The 7964-nt window shown below is 37.1% G+C and overlaps 1 pseudogene; it reads left to right on the top strand.

The window, feature by feature from the left end:
- Positions 1–7964, top strand: part of LOC104980998 — a 38016-nt pseudogene that overhangs the window by 1185 nt on the left and 28867 nt on the right.

The following is a 7964-nucleotide window of genomic DNA, read 5'->3' as shown; positions in this document are numbered from 1 at the left end:
GGTTTGTCCTCAGAGCGGGAAGGAATAGCCGCCCGCCCGGCTGCGGGTTGCAGTGATCTGCGTGTTTCCCGGGTCCCCAGGAAGCCGAGCTGCACACCTGTTAGGACACAGCTCAAGTCTCACTCAGTCTGGGGGGCACTTTCTTTTCACCTTTGTGTAAGAGTCTTGTCTCTGGTCCTTAGAGCAATTTAAAGAAATTGCTCTGACAATCCAGTCCCAGTACTGTCCTGCCTTCTCCCAGTCTATGGCTTTTGTTGCGAGTTGACAGGAGCCAGGAGTGAAGAGAATGAAACACATTTTGCAGAACGGAATTCTGGTATTACGCCTGGTATTATGTCATGATTCTTGGCGCTGGTTTCCGGTTCGAATTCTGGTGACATTGTTTCAGTCGGCTTTGTCCTTTTACAAGCCCCTGTGAGTTTAGTTTCAGTCAAAAAGGAATGCTTATTTCTTATCCTGTAAGGGTTAGGAAAAGGGATTGCTGGCATGAGAAAAAGGTTCTGGAATTTAGTCTGCCTCCTTCCGAGATTCAGATTATGGATTTTTTAAAATGAGGGCATATTGGAGATTTCTATGTATAATAGTGTAATTCTTGTTCTTATCAGGGAGTTGGAAAAAATAGAATGCCACTTTTTATTAAGTGATAAGAAAAAGTATATATACTTGAAACACTTTAAAATTCAGAATATTTCTGTTGTTTCTCTTGTAAAATAAAAAAGGACCCTTAGTTTATCTTTTCAGTAAGTCTCTTTTTGCATGTGCTCAAGGGACTTGGGTTGTGTTTGGCCACCCCTAGTTGTCCTGATTCCGAGTGACTTCTTATTTGAATTTGAAGTGTATTTTAGGGAAGGTAGTTGAGAGAGCTATAAATGTGGTGAATTAATACCTTTTGTTTCTGGGCACATTTTGTGACGGCCAGGAAAAGTTATTTGGCACTCATGAGAATGTTTTTGTTGCTGTTTAGTCACTAAGTTCTGTAGGACACTTTTCCAACCCACGAACTCTATAGCCTGGCAGGCTCCTCTGTCCATGGAATTTCTTAGGCAAGAATGGGCTGCCCTTTCCTTCTCTAGGGGATCTTCCCTACCCAGGGATCGAACCCACATCTGAATTGGCAGGTGAATTCTTTACCACTGAGCCATTAAGGAAGCCAATATGTAAGAACAGAATGGTTTAAAGAATTTGTTGGGGATTGCTCTTTTTGAAAAAAATTATGTTGTGTTCATTATAATTTCTGGAATTTTATAGTATGCTGTATCTCACCCAAGAATAGTTTTTGATGTCAATGTAAGTCATCAGAATGCAGCACTGACACTTGTTTCTTAAAATAATGTTTTGAACTTATTTTATGGTAACAATATATTTTTCATTAAAGAAATTTCCCCAAATACAGACAAAATAATATATATTGTTTGAATCATCAATTTTGAAAGATTATTTTTTTCCTAATTTACTTCAGCCTGCTACGGCAGCTAAATACCCAGTTCCCAGTTTGGAATGGTGTTAGTGTTGAATATGCAATTTGGGAGATTAAGGGGCTTATTAAAAAAATACTGTTTCTCCATTGAAATGTCAGCACCAGCAGAAGCTATTATGGCATTTTCTTAAAGAAAGGGATGTGATGATAAAATGCTTTAATGATTTTGAATATCATAACCACTAACATTAAATGCTGGAAGTTTTAAAATGACATTATGTAGGAAGGTTTTGAGAACTTAGATCTTTCTGTCATTTTTCAGTGATGTGTTTGAAGCCTCAAGATTTTCCTTGCAGCATTCATGTAAGAGCTGTGGTTTAGTTTCAAGGCTAGTAATCTTCTTTTAGACTTTTTGACATGTTACATGAGCAAAATTTTGCAGTTTAAGCTTTGAAGGTTTAGGAGCCTGGTAGGCTGCAGTCCATGGGGTCGCTAAGGGTCGGACACGACTGAGCGACTTCACTTTCACTTTTCACTTTCATGCACTGGAGAAGGAAATGGCAACCTACTCCAGTGTTCTTGCCTGGAGAATCCCAGGGACGGTGGAGCCTGGTGGGCTGTCGTCTCTGGGGTCGCACAGAGTCGGACACGACTGAAGCGACTTAGCAGTAGCAGCAGCAGCAGCATGGTACCTGAGCTCAGAGGTTAAAGTGTCTGCCCGCAATGCAGGAGACCTGGGTTCAATCCCTGGATGGGGAAGATTCCCCTGGAGAAGGAAATGGCAACCCACTCCAGTATTCTTGCCTGGAGAATCCCATGGACGGAGGAGCCTGGTGGGCTACAGTCTACAGGGTTGCACAGAGTTGGACACGACTGAGCAACTTCACTTTCACTTTCATGGTACCTGAGGACTTACAGATGAAATTAGTAAAGCATCCTTTTCATTTCCCTTAAGTACCTTATATTTTCTTTCCCATTACTATTAGGTTTTTGAAAGGCATATCACTCATACTTTAAAAAATTCTTTACTATTTTAGATACACTTGACCCAGCAATTCCACTAATGGGAATTTATTCCAAGGAATGGATTTGTACACAGGGTTAGTTATTGGATGTTTGTTATGTTGTTTATGATGATGGAACTTTGAAAACACTAATTGTCCCTAAGCAGGGTAATAGTAAAATAAAAGAAATTTGACAAAATGAGAAAATGGTCATAATATAATATCAGGATAAAAAAGAATAAATTCTTTAAATTTCTGAACATATCCTATTTTGGGTAAAAGAAGTATGAAAAGATTGAATTGTAGTGAAGAGTATACTTGATTCAACTTGCCACTTTGAGAGAAATTCTTCTGCATAGTATAGTGCTAAATTGGAAGAAGGAAAAAGAAAAGGCTGTGTTCACATATCTAGGCATTGAAACCATTCTATTTCTGAAATAATCATCGAATACCTAGAGATGAATGGGGAGTTTTCAAGTGTCCCTGCTTATCCACAAGGTTTACTCCTTTTTACTTTATTTGAGCCTTTTAGTCTTATTATAGATTAATAGATTTATTGTGAGGATTAAAAGACTGGCAAGTAGGTTCTCAGGTTGGCATGTAAGTATGCAAGTTCAAAATATGTGATAGGATTGCACTGATGTACATCAAAATGTTAAAAGTTATCTCTGGAGAGATGAGATTTGGGGGTATTGTTTTTAGTATTTTTATTATTTCCCAAGATGTTGAAAAAAATGTATTTTAATTTTATACCAAGATAAAGAAGTATGACTTAAAAGTTTTTTTTCCAAGTAGTCAGTCATTTCATAGGGTTAAAGATCAGAAAGTTAAAAAATGATGTACAATGGAAAGGCTCCCTCTTTTGCCTGTTCTTCATCTTCTCAATTCCCATTCCTTCAATTTGCCTACCTTGAGTAGTCATTATTACTAGTTTATTGCTTGTCCTCCAGAGATATTTCATGCATTTCCATATCAAAATGGATTTACATTTCCCCTTCTTAAATGTATTTGTAGTTTTCTTCCATTGCTTTTTCCACTTGACAGTGTATCATAGAGATCTTTTCATATCAATATTCATAGCGTCCTCAATAAATTTTTTTTCTAAAAAATGATTGTCACAGAAAGAAAGAAATATCTTATCACAGAAATGTCACAGAAATATCTTAGCTTTATTAAGATAGAAAATGGACCTTGATCAAAACGCTGAAGAGGCAATTAAAAGAAGAATTTTCCTCATGGTTGTTGGACAAGGCTCTCTTGCTTAGTGAAGAGGAAATCACTTTGAGTACTGATGTAAGGAACTGTAAAACCTTGCAGTTTAATTAACCAGTAAATTATTTTTTAAATGTTACTGCAAGATCAAAGTAACAATATATGTCATTGAAAAATAAGTCAGTTCTTAAAAGTTTACCACAGAAATATGGAACACATTCCTTATTTCTTTCCTGGGAGGCAAATACTTTCAATTCTTACAGGCTTTTCTTCTGTTATTTACCTCTGTCTTTCTAAAAAATACTTTATAACTACTTCTTGACTAAAATTATTTAATGGCTTTTTTGATAAATTGAGAACTGATAACTTAAGATGAGAATTTAGCTCCTTTTCTCTCTATTCTATTTTGACTTCTTCCATCCTCTCAATTGAGATTTTATTTCAATATTTGGTTAAATCATTAGTTAGGTTTTATATTATTATGACTAGGTAAATATGATTAGCCTTTTAACTGAAGATAAACTAAGATCATTGTTTTATCTTTTCCAGTTATTCAAATACCTTCAAACAAATGCAAGAATCTATCAGCCATTTTTTCCTGTAAGACTTCCTTTCTCTAGATCTCATTCTGTCCTATTTGTTTATTTTAGCAGATTATATTCCATTATAGGTTATTACAAACTGTTGGGTATAATTTCCTGTGCTACATTGTAAATCCTTGTTGCTTATCTGTTTTATGTACAGTAGTTTGTATCTGTTAATCCCATCTCATAAATTTGTTTCTATGTCTGTGAGTCTGCTTCTGTTTTGTATATAGTTGCATTTGTATTACTTGCACATGTAAGTGATATATAGTATTTGTGTTTCTGTGTTTGATTTATTTCACTGCACATAATATTCTCCAGGTCCATCCATGTTGCTGCAAATGGCAAAATTCATTCTCTTTTATGGCTGAATGATATTCCATGGTGTAAGCCAAGAGTTTGTTGATGGGCACTTAGGTTGCTTCCATATTTTGGTTATTATAAATAATGCTACTGTGAATATTGTTTGTTTTTGAATTGGAGTTTTCTTTTTTCTTCTGGATATGTGCCCAGGAGTGGAATTGCTAAATCATATGGGAGTTCGGTTTTGGGGAATTTATTTATTTGTTTTTGGCTGCGCTAGGTCCTTGTTGCTCTTCATGAACTTTCTCTAGTTGCAGTGATGTGGGGCTAGTCTCCGTTGTGGTGCCAGCTTCTCGTTGAGGTGGTCCTCTTGTTGCAGAGCACAGGCTTTAGGCGCACAGATTTCTGTAGTTGCAGCACCTGGCTCAGAAGTTGCAGAACAGGCTCACTTGTGGGTCACAGGCACTAGAGCACGGGCTCAGCCAGTAGTCACAGCACACAAGCTTAGTTGCTCTGAGGCATGTGGAATCTTCCCAGACCAGGGAATCGAACATGTGTCTCCTCCTTTGGCGGGGGATTCTTACCTGTTGTGCCACAAGGGGAGTCCAGTAGTTCTGTTTTTATAGACCCTAGCTCTAACCTCCATACCTTTTGTAAAGGACGTCCATACTGTTTTTGTTAATGGCTACACCAATTTATATTCCCATGAACAGTGTACAAGGGTTCCCTTTTCTCTACATTCTCGCCAACATTTATTTGTGTGTTAACTTTTTGATAATAGTCATTCTGACCTATGTGAGGTGATAGCTCATTGTGGTTTTGATTTGCATTTCTCTGATAATTAACATTATTGAGCATCTTTTATGTGCCTGTTAGCATATCTTCTTTGGAAAAATGTCTTTGTATTATTTTTTGCCCATTTTTCACTATTGTTTTTAATTGAGTTGTATGAGGTGTTTATGTATTTTGGATATTAACCTCATGTTAGTCCCATCGTTTGCAAATGTTTTCTCCCATTCTGTAGGTTGTCTTTTCGTGTTTTTTTCTTAATGGTTTCCTTTGCTGTGCAAAAGCTTTTAAGTTTGATTAGGTCCCATATTTCTTATGCCTTTATTTCTTACGCTTTTGGGAGACTGATCTATGAAAATACTGCAGTGGTTTATGTCAGCTGTGTTTCACCTGTGGCTCCCCAGGTGGCTAAGCAGTAAAGAGTCTGCCTGCCAATGCAGGAGGCTTAAATTAGTCTCTGGTCAGGAAGATTGCCTGGAGAAGGAAATGCCAATCCAGTCCAGTATTCTTGCCTGGGAAATCCCATGGACAGAGGAGCCTAGTGGGCTACAGTCCATGGGATCTCAAAAGAGTCAGAAACGACTTAGCAATTAAATGACAACAACAGTGCTTCACCTGTGTTCTCTTCTAGGAGTTTTATGGTGTCATATCTTACATTTAGTTCTTTAAACCATTTTGAGTTTAGTTTTGTATATGAGAAAATGTTCTAGTTTCATTGTTTTACATATAGCTGTACAGCTTTCCCAACACTACTTGTTAAAGAGACTCGCTTTTCTCCAGTGTATGTTCTTTGTTATAGATTAATTGAGCACGGGCTTATTTCTGGGCTCTCTTTTCTGTTTCATTGATCTATATTTATGTTTTTTGTACCAGTACCATGCTGTTTTGATTACTGTAGCTTTGTAGTGTACTCTGAGGTCTGAAAGAGTTGTACCTCCAGCTTTTTTCCTTTTTCTCAGGTTTTCTTTGGCAACTCTGGATCTTTTGTGGTTCCATATAAATTTTGGAATTATTTGTTCTAGCTCTATGGAAAATGTCATGGGTATTTTGATAGGGATTGATTGCATTAAATCTGTAGATTGGTTTGGATTCTATGGTCATTTTAATGATATTAATTCTTTCAATCCAAAAGCATGGGATATTTTTCCATTTCTTTAAATCATCTTCAGTTTCTTTATCAGTGTTTTATAGTTTTCAATGTATAGATCTTTTATGTCCTTGGTTAACTTTATTACTAGTGTTTTTTTAATGTGATTTTAAGTGGGGTTTTTTTTGCTTTCTCCCTCTGATATTTCATCATTGGTGTATAGAAAGGCAACACATTTCTGTGTATTAATCTTATACCTTGCTACTTTGCTAAAATCATTTATTAGTTTTTGTGTGGAGGCTTTAGGGATAGAGTATCATATCATTTGTAGATAGTGAGTTTTACCTCTTCCCTTCCAATTTGGATACCTTTCTTTCTTTCTTCCTTTCTTTCTTTCTTCCTTCCTTCCTCCTTCTGTCCCTTCCTCCCTCCCTTCCTTCCTTCCAATACTGTGTTAAATAAAAGCAGTAACACAGTGGGCATCTTTATTTTGCTCCTGAATTTAGCAGGGAGGCTTACAGCTTTTCACCACTGAGTATTATGTTGGCTGTGAGTTTGTCATAAATGACCTTTACTTTCATCAGATGGGGTACCCTCTGTACCCCGTCTGATGAAAGTTTTTATCATGAATGGATGTTGAATTTTGTGAAGTGCATTTTCTGTGTTTATTAAGATAATCATATGGTTTTTGTCTTTCCCTTTTCCTTTCTCATTCTTCGTACTCTAATCTGGTCTGGTTCTAGGTTTACACCAACCTAAAGATTAGGATTTTTAAAGAGATGAGAAAGGAGATTGACCCATAAAATAAGAATTGGATGCTATGAGGGGACTTCCTGGCAGTCCAGTGGTTAAGACTGTGCTTCCAATGCAGGAGGTTGGGGTCTAATCCCTGGTCAGGGAACTAAGATCCCAAATGTTGCACCATGTGGGCAAAAGAAAAAAATGGAATTGGATCCTATGAAAGAAAGCAATCAGAGAAGGGGAACATTCTCTATAAAATTAAATATATAATAGCCAAGGTGGAACTCTGAACAAAAGGGAGAAGATACCGTTCTCTTGGTTTGGTGCCTAGCTGGGGCTTTCCTTTTTGTCTCTCCTAGTTTGGATCGTTTGTTACATAGATCCTGGTTTGCTTTACTCAGTCACTTTGGTGAAAGACTTAGTCCAATTACTTTCTAAGAAAGGATAAAATTTCTAAGTCCTTGTGTGTCTCAGAAATGCCTTTATTTTACTCTTACACTTGATTCTCAGGCATACTTCTGGTGCTCTTCTTTCTGGTATTCTGAAGTTTTATGCTTGTGTCACCTTACTAAGGCTCTTTTTTTCATTTATTGGGCTTTGATGCTTTCAACCTTTTTCCCCCTAGTCTGCTGAAATTTATTTTGGAAATTCTTTCTTTCCATTTAAAATGTTCTCTTTTTTTTGGCCACAATTCATGTCTTGAGGGATCTCAGTTCCCTGACCAGGGCTTGAACCCGGGCCATGGCAGTGAAAGCTCAGAAGTAATCACTAGGCCACCAGGAAACTCCCTATTCTTTTTCTTTGGTGTTTTAGACCTCCTGGATTGA

Source organism: Bison bison, unplaced genomic scaffold (assembly GCF_000754665.1).
Source record: "Bison bison bison isolate TAMUID 2011002044 unplaced genomic scaffold, Bison_UMD1.0 scf7180017864508, whole genome shotgun sequence".
In the NCBI taxonomy this organism is placed as follows: domain Eukaryota; kingdom Metazoa; phylum Chordata; class Mammalia; order Artiodactyla; family Bovidae; genus Bison; species Bison bison.
The sequence above is the reverse complement of the archived record's forward strand: the minus strand, read 5'-3'. Positions and strand labels throughout refer to the sequence as shown.